The sequence below is a fragment of the Balaenoptera physalus genome, assembly GCF_965194825.1.
Source record: "Balaenoptera physalus genome assembly, chromosome: 1".
Taxonomy (NCBI): domain Eukaryota; kingdom Metazoa; phylum Chordata; class Mammalia; order Artiodactyla; family Balaenopteridae; genus Balaenoptera; species Balaenoptera physalus.
The window spans coordinates 158953581-158976291 of NC_138882.1; the positions used below are offsets into that span (position 1 = coordinate 158953581).

The 22711-nt window shown below is 36.4% G+C and overlaps 1 protein-coding gene and 1 pseudogene across 3 annotated transcripts in view; one reads left to right on the forward strand and one right to left on the reverse strand.

Annotated features, from left to right (window-relative positions):
• LOC309657991 (small ribosomal subunit protein uS8 pseudogene) overlaps nucleotides 1-22702 on the reverse strand; it is an 85929-nt pseudogene extending 63227 nt beyond the window's left edge. The window contains exon 1 of the transcript XR_014268807.1: nucleotides 20939-22702. The product of XR_014268807.1 is annotated as a small ribosomal subunit protein uS8 pseudogene (transcript). The remainder of the gene's footprint in view (nucleotides 1-20938) is intronic.
• ZSWIM5 (zinc finger SWIM-type containing 5) overlaps nucleotides 1-22711 on the forward strand; it is a 288792-nt gene that overhangs the window by 35525 nt on the left and 230556 nt on the right. The window lies entirely within an intron of this gene.

Consider the following 22711-nt stretch of genomic DNA (forward strand, 5'->3'; position numbering starts at 1 on the left):
TCCCCGGCTTCCTCTTCCGCAGGTGCCTTCTCTTTGCACAAGCCCTGGGCCAAGACCCCGGCTTTCTGCCCAACTCCTGTTCTCCCGTGAAAGGACAAACTAGTCACATAAAAAACTTTTCTTAACATTTCGTTCAGGTCCACTGCTGCTCTTTCCTCCACCAGCCCTGTACCCGCTTTTCTTTTTGTTTGAAGAGCGAATAGATCTCTTTTTTACTCTTCGTTCTACACCCCAGGCCAAGGCAAGAAGGATGGGGAGATTTGGCTTTCTGGATGTAATAATTTCTGAAATGCGTTCTTCTAATTTAAGTTCAGGGAGGAGAGAATTGTTAGTGAATCTGGAGCAAGCGGTCTTACAGGGAACGTTTGAGGGACAGGCTGTCAAAGGCAATCTAGTCTTCGCAGATTGAAGCTGGGTATAATTAACTTTAAAAATGGAAAAAATCAACAAAATACTGTGCATTTCAGACAATTTTAATTACCTGCTTTAATATTTTCCCCCCTGGACCAGTGATACTTGGGAATCTAGGCTGTGGACTTAACAATAACCGAAGATGGAAATGTGACAGCTTCTCTTTTCCACACTCCCACCCAAGGAAAAAAAAGGCACAATCTGGAGTGGGGGTGGGGTCTATCTTCCTTGTCAGACTGGGGTAAATCAAAAGCTGGTCACATTGGGTTTTTCAAATGCTTCTCATTTAACAAGTCTTCATATTTGCTTTTGTTTTATCTTTTTGTTTGTGGGAAAATGAAAAGGATTTCTTTCTCTTGTACTCCTCCAGAGCTTCTAGTCAGTTTGTTCATCTTATTAAATATACAAATACAGTAGTCCTGATTTGTGGAATGGTTAGGAAGAAAGGGGAAAAAATGACATTGTTTAACATAGACTTGCTATGTGGGAAATTAAAACACTGATTTTTTTTTTTCTATTTGAACTGTTATAGCATTTTGGAAGTGCACCTTATTATCTTTATGCATTTTATTGTACAGTATATGCTCATATTTATTGAAAAAATATTGATTTTTGAAAGGAGTTGGAGAGAGGTTGTTTTTAGAATTAAACAAGCACAGGAACACACTTACACAGGAACCCTAGACATCTAGCTGTCTTCTCCCCAGGTAAAACTGACATATTTGAAATTTTCTTTTCATTTTAAGAGTAGTACATTGTGGTGTTTCATATAAGGTAGTCTACTTCTGTTTATTGAGAGTCACTGAACCCTGTGTTTCTTTTTAAAACAACATATGCCACAGTTTGTTTTGCAAATGTGAAGTGTAAATTTATCTAAATTTATCCTGTGTCAGAATATAGTGACAGTGGATTGAGAAAGTTTTGTTTATTTGAGGCTAGTCCATTGTGTGTTTGTGTGTATTTTTGAAATAATTAATTGAATAATCAGATAATTAAGGTGTACAGCTTTAATACTGAAAACATGAAAATGAATATAGGCATTTCTTTATTCGTCTGTAGACCTTATTCTTTGTATGAGTTTCTATCAGTTAACTTTTAAGATTCTTGTTTAAAATATTTTGAATTGAAAAGTGTCAATTTACGTGGTCATTTTATAGTAAGAAATATTGGGTTTGAAAGAATTTTCAAACTTTGAGGGGGCAGATGAGAGAGAGGAAGAGTTTTAAAGAGGTATATATTTTGAAAGTGACTATAATGTCAAGTTACAAATGAAATCAGATTTTGTGGGTGATCCAGGTCATGTTTAAATCAGATTTTTTTTTTATAATAAGATAGTTGGCATGCTTATTAGGGTGATGAGCTCTTATATGATAGTTTTAGGGACTGGAGAAAGGACATATTTAAGCATATTTTCTGATTCTTACTTTGGATTTCATAGATGAAGGTAGGAGAATGAATTAATCACTTTTAAGTAATGCTATTTGAGAACCATGAGCTGTGTAATCTTTATTTTTCTGACTTTAATTTATGCTAGTAAGTGTGGAAGAGAAGGATATTCCATTCTCTAGCATTCTGCGTTCTGTATCTTGGCATGAACCATCTTTTAATATGTAAAGTGAGAAACCCATCCCTCATCTCTTAAACCTAAAATGCGAGTATGTGACTTAATCTAGATGATAGGTTTTATAAAAGTATTGCCAAGAGATGAGTGAAAAAGTGATTTGTATGTAGCAAGATGGTAATGATGTTCTTCACTTTATAACTTCACTTCAAACTCAATATAATTACGCAGTGGTATTATTAAAAATTCTACATATTTCCTTACTGTGTCCAAGCCATAGTTGTAACCTCAGAACTGGGAAGTTACTAAAGGCTGATACTTTAGGAAGGAAGGGATGTTAGGGTATTTCTATAACAACATCTTTTAAAGAAAAGATTCATAAGGGGATTTAAATGAGGAAAACAAGAGTACCTTAAAATAAATAAATAAATTTAAAAATAAAACAGCACAACAGAATAAAAAATTGGAAGGAAAAAAAATTAGACAACAACAAAAACTTGTACAAAGTGCAGGTATATTAAATTCGGTAACTTCTGATTACTTTCCACGTGGAATCTGGTAATAGGGAGTCATGGACTGGTTGAAAAGCAAATGCTCTGTAGAAAACATCAGATTTTGTGTCAGAACTAAAACTTTCCCAGCTTGATGTAAGCAAATGGGAGGACTAGGTTGTTATGCTCAAAGGATACATTTCTTTTCCATGACAGTACTGAATCAGAAGTACTGTTCCTTTTAAAAGGGGAAAATTGTAAATTAGTGTTTTCATGGATGTCTGTAAGTTTGAAGCTCTGTGAATAGACTTTTCTGATCTCTCAGTATTATGACGGTAATAGAGTTCAGGTGTTTTAAGCATCTGCATTTTTAACCTGTTTAAGAAGCCCATGGAAATAGTGGTAGTATAAACCTTGGGAAAATACTTACTCAGGAATCTGCAGATGGTATAAGAATGGTACAACTATAATTTACTAATAATTTTAAGATGTTGACCCTTTTTTGCTATACATCATATTTTAAATGGATTTCTCTGTGTTTGGTAAAATTTAAGGGAGGTTTGTGTCTTCTCAGGGAAATGTGAATTGATTGAGGGAAAAGAAGCATTAACAGTTTTTCTCTTGTATGCAGAAATATTATATTTATTCGAATATTTAGATTTTCAAAAATTGGATAAAGGCATGCAGGGTCCTTCAGTGCTGGTATATCTTAATTATATAAATATCCAGAAATTATCATAGATTCTGACAGTTGAGCCCCATATTTTTAGCCTACATGTTTTCTAATAAACACATAATTTGTATGCGGATAGTCTTCAAGACTAGAGCCACAATGCTAAGTACTACTTTATGTGGAAGAAGTGTAATTGCAAAGTCGATAATAATAAAAAGGTCCATTTCAGGAAGTTACCTATAGCTTAAAAGTTAACTAGTAAGTTTATAATTATGAGCATGTATATATTATCAATAAACATCTATGAAATTTTTCTATAGTACAAACTTTTGTGAAATGCAGCAGTAACAAGTATTACAGATGTTGATTTTTATATGTAATTTGTTTTTAATCTCTATTATTTAGGGGAACAAAAGATATCCTCATCTAAAAAGCTTTTTAGATGTGTGTAAGTTAGAATGAAAAATCATAATAAAATTTCCATGTGGGGAAAAATGACTTATTTATGTGTGAGATAGTCCAGCAGGGAAAGCAGCTGCATACCTTTAAGGGATAAGTGGTAACATTTTTTAGAGTAGAAACTTACCAAGTTTTAAAATCACATTGCTCTTTTATTTTTTTTTTGATCAATGAATTCTCTCCTTCCTCCTCCACCACAGTGCCTCACACACACATCTTAATATTTAGTAAATGTTTGTTAATTTCCAGAATATACAAACAGCTCGTACAGCTTAATATCAAAAAAACAAAAAGCCCAGTCAAAAAATGGGCAGAAGACCTAAATAAACATTTCTCCAAAGAAGACATACAGATGGCCAACAGGCACATGAAAAGATGCTCAATATCGATAATTATTAGAGAAATGCAAATGAAAGCTACAATGAGGTATCACCTCACACCAGTCAGAATGGCCATAGTTAAAAAGTCTACAAATAATAAATGCTGGAGAGGCCCTGAAGAGAAAGGGACCCTCTTACACTGTTGGCGGGAATGTAAATTGGTGCAGCCACTATGGAGAACAGTATGGCGGTTCCTTAAAAACCTAAAAATAGAGCTGCCATATGATCCAGCAATCCCACTCCTGGGCATATAGCCAGAGAGAACTCTAATATGAAAAGATACATGCACCCAATGTCCATAGCAGCACCTTTTACAATAGCCAAGACATGGAAGCAACCTAAATGTCCATTGACAGAGGAATGAATAAAGATGTGGTACATATATACAATGGAATATTACTCAGCCATAAAAAAGAATGAAATAATGCCATTTGCAGCAACATGGATGGACCTAGAGATTATCATACTAAGTGAAGAAAGTCAGACAGAGAAAGACAAATATCATATGATTTCACTTATATGTGGACTCTGAAAAAATGATACAAATGAACTTATTTACAAAACTGAAATAGACTCACAGACATAGAACACAAACTTACGGTTACCAAAAGGGATAGTGGGGGTGGGGGGGAGAGATAAATTAAGAGTTTGGGGTTAACATATACAGACTACTGTATATAAAGTAGGTAGACAACGAGGACCTCCTGTATAGCACAGGGAACTATATACAATATCTTGTAATAACCTATAATGGAAGAGAATATGAAAAGGAGTATATATGTTTGTGTGTATAACTGAATTGCTTTGCTGTACACTTGAAACTAACATAACATTGTAAATTAAGTATACTTTGGTAAAAAAAGTCTGTTGAATAGTGAATGTTTAGAAGTTTAAAAACAGACTTCTCAGTGTTCTAAAACTAAGAGAGAGAGACATGAATTTTTATAGTGAGTGCAGTGTTAGAAGACATGGGGAAAACTCCATACTTGCGCATATAATAAGCTGATAACAGTAAGTGGTATGAACATTGCAACAGTGTGTATCTTTTATGTTGACTGTCTGTTTTATGTGAAGAATGGTGATTTATCAGTTTCTTCAAAACTTCAGATGAATTCTTATTGAAAGTGACTTTCTCAAGGAATAGAGCTTTAGATTTTAAAGATAATGAATAAACTAAAGATAGTGGACTTTTAGAGGTTATCTTTATTTTAGGAATTAAAAAAATATATTATTGAAGTGTGAATACAAAGTCTAAATTTTGAAGTGGAAGGGCTGGAAATTTACTTAAGCCTATGTGAAACAATTTCTTTGCTCTTGTTTCAGTAATGGCTATTAAAAATCAAGACATTGAGACTTCCCTGGTGGTCCAGTGACTAAGACTCTGTGTTTCCAATGCAGGGGGACTGGGTTCGATCCCTGGTCAGGGAACTAGATCCCACATGCCACAACTAAAGACCCCACGTGCCACAACTAAGAAGATCCGCATGCCACAACTAAAAGTCCCGCGTGCTGCAACTAAGACCCGGTGCAGCCAGATAAATAAATAAGTAAATAAATAAAATAAATATGTAAAAAAAAAATCAAGACATTAACCGTCAGTACCTTATGGTTGATGGCTATATATATATACACACACGTGTTAAAATGTATAGCGCTATACCCCAAAAAGTCACATTTACTGTATTATTTTAGAAAATAATTTTTAAAAATCAAGACATTAATATGTCAGTAAATTAATGTATAAAAGAAATACTGAAAATGCTGTATTAGTTTCCTATGGCTGCTGTAACAAACTGCCACAAACTGGATGGCTTAAAACAACAGAAATTTACTGTCTCACAGTTCTGGAGGCTGGAAGTCTGAAATCAAGGAAGGTATCGGCAGGGTCATGCTCCCTCTGAAACCAATAGGGAAATCCTTCCTTGCCTCTTGCTAGCTTCTGGTGGTTTGCCAGGAGTCTTTGGCATTCCTTGGTATACAACTGCATAACTACAATCTCTGCCTTCTTTGTCACAGGCGTTCTTCCTATGTATCTCTGTCTTCACATGGCCATTTTATAAGGACATGGATTATTGGATTAGGGGCCTACACTGCTCCAGTATGAGCTCATTTTACCTAATTACATGTGCAACGAGCCTATTTCCAAAAAAAATGTCACGTTCTGAGGTACTGGGGGTTAGGACTTCAACATACCAATTTTGGAGGACACAATTCAACTCATAACAGCTTCTCATGCTTGTTTTTTGTTGCATAACAGCGTTTCATGTGAATTTTAAACTTTTATGTGTTGGATATGGCTTAAATTAGAAATCACCACATTCACTTTATTAGGTAAGCATTATTTCAATTTAATTGATTCAATTTGCATGATTGATTATTTAATATTTTTAATACATGTGGGACTTTTTTGACAAATAAGTGGTCATTTAAAGGTTAAACCTGTCATCCTTCTTTATAAAAAATGATGACTGTGCAATATAGCACTCAGAGTATACATGCATGGATGAACAAATTACTGTGGGATTTTTTTCATGCATACCATTTATAACTCGTGTATAGAAATAGGTAACCCTCAGTTGTCCAGAGCCTCTTCAGCATCTCCTCCTTCAGTCAGATCACCCGTGGCTTGAGTGTTGTGCCAGTTCTGCATAATCCACTGTACAAGAAGGTATGGGATCTCACTGATAGCTTAAGGGCATAGAGATCGCAGTGCTTGAAGCTTATCATGGAGAAACAGGAGGACAAACTGGAGATGTTGTACAAGCTCATCCTGGTGGAAAACAAGAGCCTAAGCTGGGGGGCACCTTGTATGGACTTTCTCTGTCATACGTACAAGGAAGTTCGGCAGCTACTGAGCTAGAGCAAGTGGGTAAACAGAATAGGGTCCTAGGCCAGCTTCCAGAAAGCATCTCAGGAGAGCAGAGAAATCTGGACAGTTGCATATCTTATAAGTCATGTAAGCTGACCTCAGTCTCTTTGCTGGGAGGGGGAAGTTTAAGGAGATACTTTCTTTTCTGAGCTGAAGTATCCTACCAGTCTGTCATGTCCTACTGATGGAAGGTGCCCCTAATCCCGTCACTTTATTTTGCTTTTCCTATGGTAATGCATGTAGTTTCTCAGTTCACTTTATGTGATTTGGTATTGGGGAATTTGGAGGCACCCAGACCCTGGCAATTTTATGTGTCCCTTTGGACCAGCCTTCAAGAAGAGAGGGGCAGGCAGGAAGGAGTGGGGATCCCAAGATTACTACAGGGGGAGGGGCTGTTAATTTAGTTCTCTGTTAGCAACAACTTCCTATATTAGGGATAAAACGTACACATGGACAAGAGCTGGGGTATAGACCATAGGTGGTGGAGAGAAAAATGATCAGTCCTTCTTGGGCCTGGAAGTCAGCAACATCAGAGTGGTTGATTAGCTTTCCCTCTCTGCTTCCACTCTTCTTTCTCTCTCCTGCAATGATTGGTGATCACCCCATGGATAGAGATACATTGTCAGAGATGAATAAGTCTAGGAACTGAGTTACAAAATAAATTAAGATCTGGGAGAGATACCAGCCTTCTTTCCAGCTGGAGAGGCCCCAACACTGAATGGTTCTGTAGGGAATCTGATCATCAATTTGCAATACCTCACAGAGCCAGCCCATTTCCCACTCTGAGCTCCTACTGGAAACACTGCTTCTCCAAGCTGGGGGTTCTTGAGGAGAGAGGCAGAGGTGCCTGGAGCAGGTCTCTCCTGCCTGGACACCACTTGGGCTTTAGTATTGACAGAGTGGCTGACAGTTATCTTCCAACCCGAACTGGCTGGGACAGGACAAGGGCTAGCCTTGATGGTGGCCAGGCTCACCTGCTCCCAGCCTGGGATGCCCCTGCTCTGGACCTCTTATTTCTCTTTATTGGTTTATTTTTCAATGCATCTTTAATTTGTAAAGAAATAAAATAAAGATATAAAAAAAAAAAGAAATAGGTAACCCTGAAAGCATATGAACCATGTCTTAACCTTTTTCCAAACCCCAAGTTAATATGGTTCAGAATTGTGTTTGATATTAGAAATAGACTGCAGTCCATTCCAGATTACTTTTATGTGAACTTTCTACCTTGTGGTTTATTTATAGGCTTATTTCTTCCCTCATATAGGCAACATGCTTCTTGGCCACTTTTAGCCTGTCATGGAGCTGGTATGCCAAGGAAATCACACTCATTTTAACATTAGCTTTAGCATTATATTATCATATGCTAAATTACTCTGATACTTTTCATAATCACATGTAGCCAACTGATTAATTTTAGGTTCTCAGTATTGAGAAAAATTGTCCTCCCGCTTAGAATGTATAATGTGATATGCCATAAATTGGTACTCAGTATATGCTTATTGAATGAATGAGTAAACTTGTATAATTTAAAAAATATTTATGTAGTATGGAAATCTCTCTTCCTTGATTTATATGTAACTGGAGCCTAGGAGATACACTAGCAAGATATATAAATAAAATAAAGATGTAATTTCTGCATGTTTTTGATTTTTAAAACATTATATAGATTAAAAAATACCACTGAAAGTTATTATTAACTAGTTCTTGATTCATTCATTGAACATTTAGCCACTTGTTTTGTGTAAAGCTCAGTAAATAATTGTTTACTTATTTTGGGTGGAAATCATTCCAAAATACTTTGTATTTCCCTACCTTAGAATACAAACCCAAGTTGGGCACTAAAGCCTATGCTTCTAGAACTGCATTATGTTGCCATCTTTATGTAGGTGGGAAGTTGTAAACTGAGTGGGTACTTGACCCTAAGAAATTCTCTGAAACCTGCTTTTGAAAAGCTTTTTTGGTCATTTGCTTCTTTCTCATTATAATGGAGTGATGAATGTGGTAAGCAAGGCAGTATAATATAGTTACCGTCTTTAAAAATACATTGTTGAATCAAAAGATGAAGTACCCTCTCCCTGGTGGTTTTCTTACCTTAAGAACAGTTGTTTTTATATTTATTTAGTCTTTAAGGAAATGCAAATTAAAACCTAAGGAAATACTATACACACACTAGAATGTGTAAAATAAAAGACTGACACTACCAAGTACTGACAAGGATGTGGAGCAACTAGAACTCTCTTACATTGCTGGTGGGAATGCAAAATGATACAGCCACTTTGGAAAACAGTTTCTTTCTTTTTTAAAAAAATTTATTTATTTTATTATTTTATTTTTTGGCTGCGTTGGGTCTTCGTTGCTGTGCGCAGGCTTTTCTCTGGTTGCAGCGAGCAGGGGCTACTCTTCGTTGCGGTGCGCGGGCTTCTCATTGCGGTGGCTTCTCTTGTTGCAGAGCACCGGCTCTAGGCGCGTGGGCTTCAGTAGTTGTGGCTCACAGGCTCTAGAGTGCAGGCTCAGTAGTTGTGGCGCAAGGGCTTAGTTACTCCGTGGCATGTGGGATCTTCCCAGAGCAGGGATCGAACCCGTGTCCCCTGCATTGGCAGGCGGATTCTTAACCACTGCACCACCAGGGAATTCCCAGAAAACAGTTTCTTATAAAATTAATCATACACTTAATCATAAGATTCAGCAACCTATTCCTAGGTATCTACTTTAAAGAAATGAAAACATATGTTCATATAAAGATTTGTACTTGAATATTCAGAACAGCTTTATTCAGAATAGCCCTAAACTGGAAACAACCCATATGTCTATGAAATGGGTGAATAGATAAAGAAATTGTTGTATATGCATATAGTGGAATACTGTTCAGCAATAAAAAAGAACAAACTGATGGCCTAAAACATGGATGATTCTTAAAAGCATTATCCTAAATAAAAGAAGCCAGACCAAAAAGAGAACATACAATACAATTCCATATACATGAAATTTTAGAAAGCCTTAAGCTGTAGTGACAGAAAGTAAATCAGTGGTTGCTAGGGGAGAGGGAAGTGGGGCATGAGGAAACTTTTTTGGGTAATGGAAATGTTCTATGTTGTGATTATGGTAGTGGTTACATGGCGGTATTCATTTGTCAAAACTTAATTGTATACTTAAAATTGGTATATTTTATTGAACGTAAATTATGCCTCAAAAATTGATTTTAAAGGAAAGAGTGGTGGGTTCCAGTCTTGGTTTCACATTAAAATCACCTGGGGAGATTTAAAAAAAAATAGTGCCAAGGACTCACCCTGAATTAATTAAATAAGAATCTGTTGAGAATGAGGACTGAACTTCAGAATTTTTAAAAAGTTCCTAGGTTGTTTTACGTGCAGCCAAGGTTTGAAAACACTGTTCTAGAAAAATGATCACCTTTATTAGTGTTGTCAGTGTTTTTAAACTTATCATAGGCAGTCAAAACATTATGTAATATTTATTACACAAGTGCTATAGACTACGTCAACTTTCTTTTCTACTTCAGTCTATTTTCTTTTATCTATCTTTAGGTTTATTAATGGATCTCAAGGAAAATTATTCTCTTACTACTTAAAATGTGTGTCTGTGTTTTGGAAAGGTCTTATGCAAAAGTGTATAAATTCTTGCCATCAAAAGACACTTGTATAAATGTAATGCCAACATATAATTTTATTCATGTTTGGTCATTCCTCCATTCATTTATAAAACTTATATTTAACATTTTTAAATATTCTGTGCAAAATAGAATATAAATTCTGTATTTAAGGAGTGTACAGTTTAGTATAGGATACACATTAAAATAGCACTTAACACAGTGTTCTGTAATGATAGAGGTAGTTACTGTGGAGGCAAAGGGTAGAAAGTGATTAGAGAAATGAGGACAGCTGGATAAATTGCTCTATTTTAATATTCCAATTATAAGAAATTTAAAAATTATGTCTAATATTGCAATATTAGATTGAAAACACTATTTATTGCTTACAAGTTAGATTGACCCTTCATGAAATTCTTTCTATATTGGTATTTCTCTACCCTATAATACTCTAGCCTATAGTTGATTCAAAGGGGTAACATTGGCAGGCAGGAAGATGACAAAAATACTGCCAGATATTCTTTTTTTTTTTCAGAATAAATTTTATAGATTTCTGTCTTTACAATAGCTTTGTTATATCTTCATAGGATCCTTTTTTTCTTTTTTAAAAAAATTGTTGCCTTTTAAAGGTACAAATATATGATAGAGCTAATCAGTAAAATAGATTTTGGTCCATCCATCCATTCATTATCTTGCATTCTGTAAGCAACAGGAGAATGTATTATGCCTTTGAAAGCCTTTGGAGATAATTACATTTTTTCCCTATTCATTCATGGTTTTATTGAATGGAAGCCTGCCACATTAATACATTCAGTAAAAGTCAGCCTGTTTTTATTTTGCTTAAATCTATCAACACCTGGTAAACTGACATGACTGTCAAGCATCACCAACATACATTGATGTTAGTGGTATAAAATCCTTCCCCATGTTATGGTTCTTGTGAAAAAATACTTTTGCTAATCTTTTCTCTCACTCAATATTATATTATTATTTTTATTTTTAATTAAAGTATAGATGATTTAGAATTTTATAGTTTCAGGTGTACAACAGAGTGATTCAGTTTTTTATAGAGTATACTCAATATTATTGTACTCTTTACTGTCGTGTATATTTGCATTTATCTACTATATATTATATTATCATATATATTATATAATATGACATATGATATATATGTGATTATATTATATATTATCATATATATGCAGGGACTATGCAGCAGATAGCCTCAGAATTCTGGCTCCTCACTATGTCTCAGTTTCCTCAACTATAAATGGACCAGAATGATGGTCCATTTGTTTTATACTCAAAAGGAATTGTTTTGAGTATACATCAATTAATATGTTAAGTATTTAGAACAGGGCCTAGCACTTATCAGGTATTACGTAAATATTCATTCACTATTATTCTTGTGTCAGAATTGTTGAGAGTATTCCATATTTGTTACCTTTCCTTCTTTAACCTTCTCGCCACCTCTGAAGCCTTTTCAATCTGACTTCTGCTTTCGCTCACTATATTAAAATTGATCTCTTAAAGGTCACCAATGACCTCATGATTGCCAGACACGGTATCCTTTTTCCAGTCCTCATCCGTCATGACCTCTGTATAGCATTTTCTGTAGTCTTCTGAACTTTCCTGTTGAAATGTTTCTTCCTAGATTTTTGTTTTACTTCACCATTCTGGTTTTCCTTCTACCTTCCTTCTTCATTCTCTTACCCCACAAAAGTAGGATTACCTTCTTGCCCCAAGTTTTCTAATTAAGCAATCTTATTTATTTCTATAGCTTCAATAACTATTTTAAGAACATAAGTTAGTATATAATGTAATGGTTTCAAATTTGTTTCAAGCAACTCTACTTATTTTCAATTGAAATCTTACATGATATTCCAGTTTTTGCAGCAGAAAAATTTGAGATGTTTTGGGAATTGGGATGGGGCCCAAAACTCAGGCAGCTTGGCCAGCTTCTTCCCTTTGATCCCTGAAGCACTTCCAAATAATCTTAATCTTGGGATTTGTAGTCTGGAGATCTGCCTGAGATTTCTCATCTGTACAAGTGTTAGGATTTTTGTGAGATTCTAAAGAAACTAATATACATGAAAGTACTTTATAAATGTCACTGTGCAAATACTATGACTGTTAAGTGTACATCGTTGTTTCTCCCTCTTGAAATCAAGATCAGCATGTATATTTAATTGCTAGATATTTCTAAATGGATACCCTAATAGCCACTCAAAATGAATATGTCTGATAAGGGATTAATGTTCAGAATATGTAAAGAACTCCTACAACTCAACAACAAAAAGCAAACAACCTGATTAAAAAATGGTCAAAGGACTTGAATAAACACTTCTACAAAGAAGATATGCAAATGGCCAATAAGCACGTGAAAATATGCTCAACATCACTCACTAATCATTAGGAAAATGCAAAAAACCACAATGGGACATCACTTCATATCCATTAGGATGACTGTTATAAAGAAAAAAAAAAAGCAGAAAATACCGAGTGTTGGTAAGGATATGGAGAAATTGGAACCCTTGTGCATCACTAATGGGAATATAAAATGGTGCAGCTTCTGTGGAAAATGTTATGGTAGTTCCTCAAAAAACTAAACATAAAATTACTGGATTCAGCAATTCCGCTTCTGGGTCTGTGGCCAAAAGAATTGAAAGCAGGAACTCGAACAGACATTTGTACACCCACATTATAGCAGCAGTAGTCACAATTGCCAAAAGGCACAAGCAACCCAAGTGTCCAACGACAGATGAATGGATAGACAAAATTTAGTATATACATACAATTTACTATTATTCAGCCTTAAAAAGGAAGGAAATTCTGATACATGGTACAACATGGATGAACCTTGAGGACATTACGCTAAGTGAAGTAAGCCAGACACAAAAGGACAAAAATTGTATGATTCCACTTATATGAGCTACCTAAAATAGGCAAATTCATAAGAGACAGAAAGTAAAATAGAGGTTACTAGAGGCTGGGGGGAGAGGGGAATGGAAAGTTATTATTTAAGGGGTAAACAGAGTTTTATTATGGGATAATGAAAAAGTTCTAGGGACTTCCCTGGTGGTGCAGTGGTTAAGAATCCGCCTGCCAATGCAGGGGACACAGGTTTGATTCCTGGTCTGGGAAGATCCTACATGCTGCGGAGCAACTAAGCCCATGTGCCAAAACTACTGAGCCTGCGTTCTAGAGCCCGCAAGCCACAACTACTGAGCCTGCGTGCCACAACTACTGAAGCCCGCGCACCTAGAGCCCGTGCTTCGCAACAAGAGGAGACACCGCAATGAGGAGTCCGCACACCGCAACGAAGAGTAGCCCCTGCTCGCTGCAGCTAGAGAAAGCCCGCGCGCAGCAACGAAGACCCAACGCAGCCAAAAATAAATAAAATAAAATAAATAAATTTATAAAAAAAAAAAGTTCTAGAGATGGATAATGGTGATGGTTGCACAGCAGTGTGAATGTACTTAATGTCACTGAACTGTATGCTTAAAATGGGTAAAGACTACATCTTATTTATATTTTACCACAAGAAAAAAAGTTTTAAAAAAGGCTACATGTCATATGATTCAGTTTATATGAAATGTCCAGAATAGGCAAATCCTAAAGACAGAAAGTAGATTCGTGGTTTTCAGGACCTGGCGGTAGGGAAAGTAATTGCTGATGGGTATGGGGTTTCTTTTTTGGGTGATGAAATGTTCTAATATTAGATAATGGTGATGATTGCACAAATCTGTGAATATACTAAATACCACTGAATTGTACACTTTAAAAGAGTGAGTTTTGTGATATATGAAGTACATCACAATAAAGCTGTTATTTAAAAAGCAAATATTCCAAATAGGAAAAAAAAAAACTTCAAAGACATTCTTTTTTCTTAGGAAATGAGGTCTAAATTCCTAAGCCTTATTATTAGAGACTGGGGTTCAAATTTCAGTTCTGCTACTTTCTAGCTGTGTAACCTTGGATGACAAGTTACTTAACCCTTCTGTGCCTCAGTTTCTTTATCTCTAAAATGGAGACACAATACCATCTCAGAATGTTTATATCATAGTTAAATGAGATAATGTATTCAAAGTCAACTTGGAATTTCTTACACATTGTAGGGTAGTACTATGAATATTAATTCTCTTTGTTTTAACCTTCCCTGCCTCTTAACAGTCTATACATCTGTTCTTAAAAGTGCCTTTTCCTTATCTACTTAGTTGAAATTAAACCTTCCATTTTAGTCCTATGCATTATTCAGCAATTGTTTATTAAGTACCTATTATGTGTTAAGCTCTTGTCTAGACGCTTGGAGATATGGCAGTGAATAAAACAGAATTCCCGCTTTCATGGAGCATACATTTTAGTTAGGGGACAGACAGCACGTTCTACTTTCAGCTTGTGTTATAATTATTTATTATTAGGTATGATTTTCTCTTCCAGTCTGTAAGCACTTCTAGGGCAAGGACTGTATCCTACAATATATTCAGCATCCAGCACAATACCTAGTAGAATTCATAATGGACTTTTAAGAGGTCTTTGTGGAAATGAATTATCTTTTTAATTTCTATGATTTTCATAATAGTGATTCCCAACACTGCTGCTTTATATTTTACTCACATCACTTGAGGAACTTTGGTAAAATACATTCTGGGGCTCTACCCTTGTAAATTCTAGTTAACTAAAATTGGAATGGGGCTCAGGAATCTGTTTCTTTGACAAGCTCTCCAGGTTTAAATGTTGCTCTATTGATTGATTTATACACTAGCTTTTTCCAAACCAGATTTGGAAATTGTGGGTCAAATTGAAAAAAATGGATAGAGTGGTTATAGGAAAGAGTTATATGAAAAAGTCATTAATCTTAGCAGCACTGCATTTGCTATTAGGAAAACCACTAATATCTATCCTTTGTTCTTTTTATTTATTTATTTATTTATTTGAGTAATTTTTTAAAATAAATTTATTTATTTTATTAATTTATTTTTGACTGTGTTGGGTCTTCGTTGCTGTGCACGGGCTTTCTCTAGTTGCGGCGAGCAAGGGCTGCTCTTTGTTGCGGTGCGCGGGCTTCTCATTGCGGTGGCTTCTCTTGTTGCGGAACACGGACTCTAGGCACGTGGGCTTCAGTAGTTGTGGCGCATGGGCTCAGTAGTTGTGGCACACGGGCTTAGTTGCTCTGTGGTATGTGGGATCTTCCCGGACCAGGGCTTGAACCCGTGTTCCCTGCATTAGTAGGTGGATTCTTAACCACTGCACCACCAGGGAAGTCCCTATCCTTTGTTCTTTTTAAATGCTAGTTCTTAACATAGTGTGTCCAAAATGATTCTCCACATTTTAATAGGTAGTACGTTTTTGAAAAAGCACTGGAAAAGTCTGAAAGGATTTACGTCAAACTGATAAATAATCTCTGTGAAGAGAAAGGGGAATAGGGGTGACCAAGAGGAAATTTAATCTGTATTGTTTTAATTATTTTATAGTGAGAACCTATTTACATATTCCTTATATAATAATGTAATTAAAATAAGTTAAAGACAATATGATTTATTCAGCTGCATTTTGGTCAGCATCTTTGTCTTTTAGGTTAACATGTGTTGGACAGATGTCATTTTACCTTTATAAATGTGATTTAGGTGAGGGGTTCTTAACCTGGCACCTGTAAATGGCTTTCAGGGATCCAGGAACTCCTGAAATTATTTTCAGATTTTACAAATGCATATGGACATTTTTCAGAGAAGACAGTATATAACTTTCATTTGATACTCAAAGGGATCCATAACTCAAATAAGTTCAGGAACCACTAATTTATGCAGAAGAATCTGCTTTATTTGATAAAAATCCTGCAATAAGTTCCTCTATTGCCTTTGAGCCTTGATGTGTGTAATATGGGTGGATGTGATTCATTAACCATTTTTATTCTACCCATTTCAGGTTATGAATAGGATAGTTACTTTATTTTCTTAAAGGTTAACACAGATCTACTATTTGCTATTTCTACTGAATACTTCAATTTTGTCATCTTTTATATATTTATTCTGTTTTGCTACTTATCTAAATGCTGCTAAGTTCCTTTTTTTTTGTTTTAACAGAATGATGCCTTGACATTATTGTGCCATAGACAGCTAAGTTTTAATGATTTGCACTAGCTGAAATAATATCCTATGAGGTTACTGAATAGAGTAGATCATAGCTACCTCTTTATCGAATTTTCCTATGGAATCAGATTTTTTAGGTTATGTTCCCTGGGAAATAGACTCTGAGATGGAGATTTGCCTGCAGAAAGTTTATTAAGAACAATACTTGTAATGGAGCGAGGGAAGCAAGATTAGGAGGGCAGAGAGATTCAACTGATGCAGTTGCAACAGAGACTTTAGTCAGTCCTTTTGGGAACTCTGGAGCTTGGATGACACTTCAGAGCTGTCTGGAATTAGATGTGGGCTGACCTGAGGGCGTAACCTTGGGTGGGGTAGTTTCTTTCTGTGGAAGAGATGGAACTACACAGTTCTCCTTCCCAGTTGCAGAAAGTGCTTTAAGCAGATGGCTTTCAACTGTCAGCTGGTTCAGGGTCGGCCTCACCTACAGAGAGCTGCTTCACCTGAGATCACAGTCTTCTAGGGGCAGCTTGCAAGCGGCTGAGCAAAGTGGGGGTATAAAGGTCTAGCTATTTTTGACAGGCAGTACTTGCTCCAGGGAACTGTACCTGGTTGTCAGGCCTGCATTACAGTTTGACTTCTTCCTCTTCTCAGCCTGCTTCTGTTGCCTTTCCTTCACAGGTATTGATTTCTAATGAGCATCTTGCATCCCAAATTCCCTCTCAGTGTGTGCTTTTAGAGAACGCAACCCATGATACTTTGGTTGAGGGCAGTTTGTGGAGGAGGACTTGGCCGTGAGCTGCTAGCAGCCAACTCTCTTGACAGAGGAATGAATGCCTTGGTTTTGAAGGGAGTATCTGGTCACTGTATTCCTTGTGCCTCTTGGATTCATTTCATATAGTAATTTCACCCCATGTGGGAACAAATTCTGTAACATTCTGTTTGGTCTCTTATAAAATGTGGGGAATTTACAAGAGTGAGATTAGCAGATGAATTACAACCTCTTCCACTACAGCTAGTCTCCAGATAACAACTGATATTCACTGTCTCCCTCCACTAATTTCCAGTCTAGATTCTTGGCTAGAATCTTTTCCTGTTTAGGTGGCTTACCAGATGGGGTGACTGTCATGACTGAGGAGTCTGAGCCTAGTTACCATGCCCTTTTTAGGTCTTGGCCACTATACTTGTTCATTTACTGTCAACATTGGGCAAGGGGAAGTATCAAGAGATGCTCCAGTGATAACCTTGATGCTAAATGTCATCTACTTCCTGATGTTACTCTTCTTTGTGTTGGTAAATCTGCTTAATTTCATAAACACCATATGTTGCTAACGTAGCACATTATATTTATGCGACATTAAAATCAGATCTATTATTTGGGTTTTAAAGATCAAATATAACCTTGTTGAATCTGCTTTATTAATGTTTCTTTGATACATGATGGGAATGCTAATTTCAGAGGTTTGTAGATTGTCACCTCTTGTGTTGTCCCTTGCAAATATTATTAATATATCATCAGGATAATTAGCAACAAAAGAAGTTCCTTATCCAAAATCTTATGTTTTTATTTGTAGTATTTTAGTATAGTTTTATTTAGAACTTTAGTTAGTAGTGAGTGGTTTTTTAGCACTTTCTCCCCATTACCTACTCACTTAGAGATCAGAACTGAAAAACTGAGAAGGAGTTGGATTTTAACTTACTGCAGTTATGTAGCCATGTCATAATTATGTCATGTAGCAAACCATCAAGACAAGTTAGCATTGCTGGGAGGTTTTAATAAGGAACCTTCCTTCTGCTCTGAAGCCAAGGCTGCCTGATGAGGCCTTGGAGGTGAGAGTGTTGGCAGTGTCCCTGAAGAGACTTAGTATTTTGGAACTGGGGGGCTCTCTTAGCAGACTTCCTTCCTTCCTTCCTTCCTTCCTTCCTTCCTTCCTTCCTTCCTTCCTTCCTTCCTTCCTTCCTTCCTTCCTTCCTTCCTTCTTCCTTCCTTCCTCCCTTCCTTTTTTTCTTAACACTTTTGGTAAGATATAATTCACATACCATACAACTCACCCATATACCCAGGTGTATATTCACAGATATGGGTAGCCATCACCACAGTCAATTTTAGAACATTTTTATCATCTTAAAGAAACCCTCGGGGACTTCCCTGATGGTCCAGTGGTAAAGAATCTGCCTTACAATGCAGGGGAAGTGGGTTTGATCCCTGGTCAGGGAACTAAGATCCCACATGCTGCGGGGCAAGTAAGCCTGCAAGCCACAACTGCTGAGGTTTGCGCGCCTCAACTAGAGCGCCTGCGTGCTGCAAACTACAGAGCCCATGTGCTCTGGAACCTGTGCGCTGCAACTACAGAGCCCATGCACCCTGGAGCCTGCACGCCACAACTAGAGAAGAAAACCTGCATGCCACAGCTAGAGAGAAGCCTGCGCGCCACAACAAAGAGCCCGCACACCACAAGGAAAGATCCCGCATGCCTCAACGAAGATCCCCCATGCCGCAACTAAGACCCGACGCAGCCAAAAATAAATAAAATAAATAAATAAATAATAAATCTTAAAAAGAAAAATAGAAACTCTATACCCTTTAATAGCACTACCCAATCCTATCATCCCCTCTAACCCTAAGCAACCACTAATTTCTGTCTCTATGCCTATTCTGGACATTTCAAATAAATGGAATCATATAACATATAGTCTTTTGTGACTGGCTTCTTTCACTTAGCATAATATTTCAAGGTTCATCTGTGTTGTTGCACACATCAGTACTCCATTCCTTGTTATGGCTGAATAATATTCCATTGTATGTATATACTACATTTTGTTTATCCATTCCTTAGTTGTTGGACTTCTGTGTAGTTTCCCTTTTCGGTAAGAATAATGCTGCGATGAACATTCATGTACAAACTTTTGTGTGGACATATGTTTTCATTTCTTTTGGGAATAGAATTGTTGGGTCATATGATAACTCTATGTTTAACCTTTTGAGGAACTGCCAAACTATTTTCCAAAGTGGCTACACCATTTTATAATCCCCCCAGCAATGTATAAGGATTTCAATATCTCTGCATGCTTGCCAACAGTTGTTATTATCTATCTTTTTTATTATTGCCATCCTAGTGGGAGTGAAGAAGTATTTCATTATGGTTGATTTTGATTTGCAATTCTCTGATGACTAATGATATTGAGCATCTTTTCATGTGCTTATTGGTCATTTGTGTATCTTCTTTGGAGAAATGACTTTTCATATCCTTTGCCCATTTTTAAGTTGGGTTGTCTTTTTATTGCTGAGTTGTAAGTGTTCTTTATTTATTCTAGATAGTAGTCTCTTATCACATTTATGATTTGCAAACATATTCTTACACTTTGTGGACTGTCTTTTCACTTTATCAGTCATAACCTTTGAAGCACAAAAGTTTTTAGTTTTGATGAAGTACAGTTTATTTTTTTCTTTGTTGCTTGTTTTCTTGTTAACATTTCTAAGAAAACATTGCCTAGCACAAGAACATGAAGATTTACTCCTGTGTTTTCTTCTATGAGTTTTATAGTTTTAGCTCTTGTACTTCTATGTTCCATTTTGAGTTGATTTTTGTATATGGTATCAGAAATGCCTTCAACTTCATTCTTTTGCATGTCATTATCCAGTTGTCCCAGCATAATTTGTTTAAATGACTCTTCTTTCCCCAATGAATGGTCTTGGCACTCTTGTTGAAAGTTAATTGAAAATTAATTAAATTTATTTCTGGACTCTCTGTTCTGGTCGATCGATCTATATGTGTGTACTTATGTCAATATCACACTATTTTGATTTGTATTGCTCTGTAGTAAGTTTTGAAGTTGGAAAGTGTGAAATTGGAAAGTGAGTTTTGAACTTTGTTCTTTTATTTCTTTCTTTTCCCAGCTTTATTGAGATAATTGACATATAACATTATACAAGTTTAAGGTATATGATGTGATGATTTGATACACGTATATATTGTGAAGTGTTTACCACGATAAGGTTAGTTAACACATCCTTCACCTCACATAATTACCATTTTGTTGTTTTTATGGTGAGAACGTTAAAGTCCTTTCTCACAGCAACTTTCTTTTTTTTTTTTTTAACATCTTTATTGGAGTATAATTGCTTTACAATGGTGTGTTAGTTTCTGCTTTATAACAAAGTGAATCAGCTATACATATACATATATCCCCATATCCCCTCCCTCTTGCGTTTCCCTCTCACCCTCCCTATCCCACCCCTCTAGGTGGTCACAAAGCACCGAGCTGATCTCCCTGTGCTATGTGGCTGCTTCCCACTAGCTATCTATTTTACATTTGGTAGTGTATATATGTCCATGCCACTCTCTCACTTCGTCCCAGCTTACCCTTCCCCCTCCCTGTGTCCTCAAGTCCATTCTCTACGTCTGTGTAGAGAATGTCCTGCCCCTAGGTTCCTCATGACCATTTTTTTTTTTTTTTAGATTCCATATATATGTGTTAGCATATGGTATTTGTTTTTCTCTTTCTGACTTCACTCTGTATGACAGACTCTAGGTCCATCCACCTCACTACAAATAACTCAATTTTCGTTTCTTTTTATGGCTGAGTAATATTCCATTGTACATATGTGCCACATATTCTTTATCCATTCATCTGTTGATGGACACTTAGGTTGCTTCCATGTCCTGGCTATTGTAAATAGAGCTGCAATGAACATTGTGGTATGTGCAACTTTCAAGTATATAGTACAGTATTGTTAACTATAGTCATCATGCTGCACATTAGATTCCTGGAACTTACTCACCTTATAACTGAAAGTTTGACTAACATATCCCCTTATCCCCCACCACTCAGCCCTTGGCAACCACCATTCTATTCTCTGTTTCTATGAGTTTGATGTTTTTAGATTCCACATATAAATGAGATCATACAGTATTTGTCTTTTTCTGTCTGACTTATTTCACTTAGCATAATGCCCTCAAGGTCCATCCATGTTGTCACAAATGGCAGGATTTCCTTCTTTTTTATGACTGAATAATACACACACACAGACACGCACACACACACACACCCCACATTTTCTTTATCTGTTCATCCCTTGATGGACACTTAGGTTGTTTCCATGTCTTGGCTATTATAAATAATGCTACAGTAAACATGGGAGTGCTGATATCTCTTCGAGATAGTGATTTCACTCCTTTAAATATGTACCCAGAAGTGGGATTGCTGGATCATATGGTAGTTCAGATTTTAATTTTTTGAGGAACTTTCATATTGTTTTCCCATAGTGGCTATACCAGTTTACATTCCTGCCAACAATGCACCATGGTTCCCTTTTCTCCACATCCTGGACAGCATTTGTTATCTCTTTTTTTGATAATAGCCATTCTAACAGGTGGGAGGTGATATCTCATTGTGGTTTTGATTTGCATTTCCCTGATGACATTGAACACCTTTTCATGTACTTGTTGGCCATTTGTATGTCTTCTTTAGAAAAATGTTTATTCGAGTCCTCCACCCATTTTTTAATCAGATTGTTTGTATTTTTGCTATTGAGTTGTATTAGTTCCTTACACATTTTGGATATTAACCCCTTATCCAATATATGGTTTGCAAATATTTTCTCCCATTCCATAGTTTGCCTTTTCATTTTGTTGATTATTTCTTTAGCTGTACAGAAGGTTTTTAATTTGGTATAGTTCCACTTGTTTATTTTTGCTTTTGTTGCTTGTGCTTTTGGTGTCATATCCAAAAAATCATTGCCAAGACTCAGGTCAGGGAGCATTTCCCCTATTTTCTTCTAGGAGTTTTACAGTTTTAGATCTTAAGTTTAATTCTTTTTTTTTTTAATTAAAAAAAATATTTATTTATTTATTTTTGGCTGCAATGGGTCTTCATTGCTGTGCGTGGGCTTTCTCTAGTTGTGGCAAGCAGGGGCTACTCTTCGTTGTGGTGCGCTGGCTTCTCACTGCGGTGGCTCCTCTTGTTGCAGAGCACAGGCTCTAGGCACGCAGGCTTCAGTAGTTGTGGCACGTGGGCTCAGTAGTTGGGGCACCCAGGCTCTAGAGCACAGGCTCAGTAGTTGTGGCGCACAGGTTTAGTTGCTCTGCGGCATGTGGGATCTTCCCGGACCAGGGCTCAAACCCGTGTCCCCTGCATTGGCAGGCAGATTCTTAAGTTTAATTCTTTTTGGAC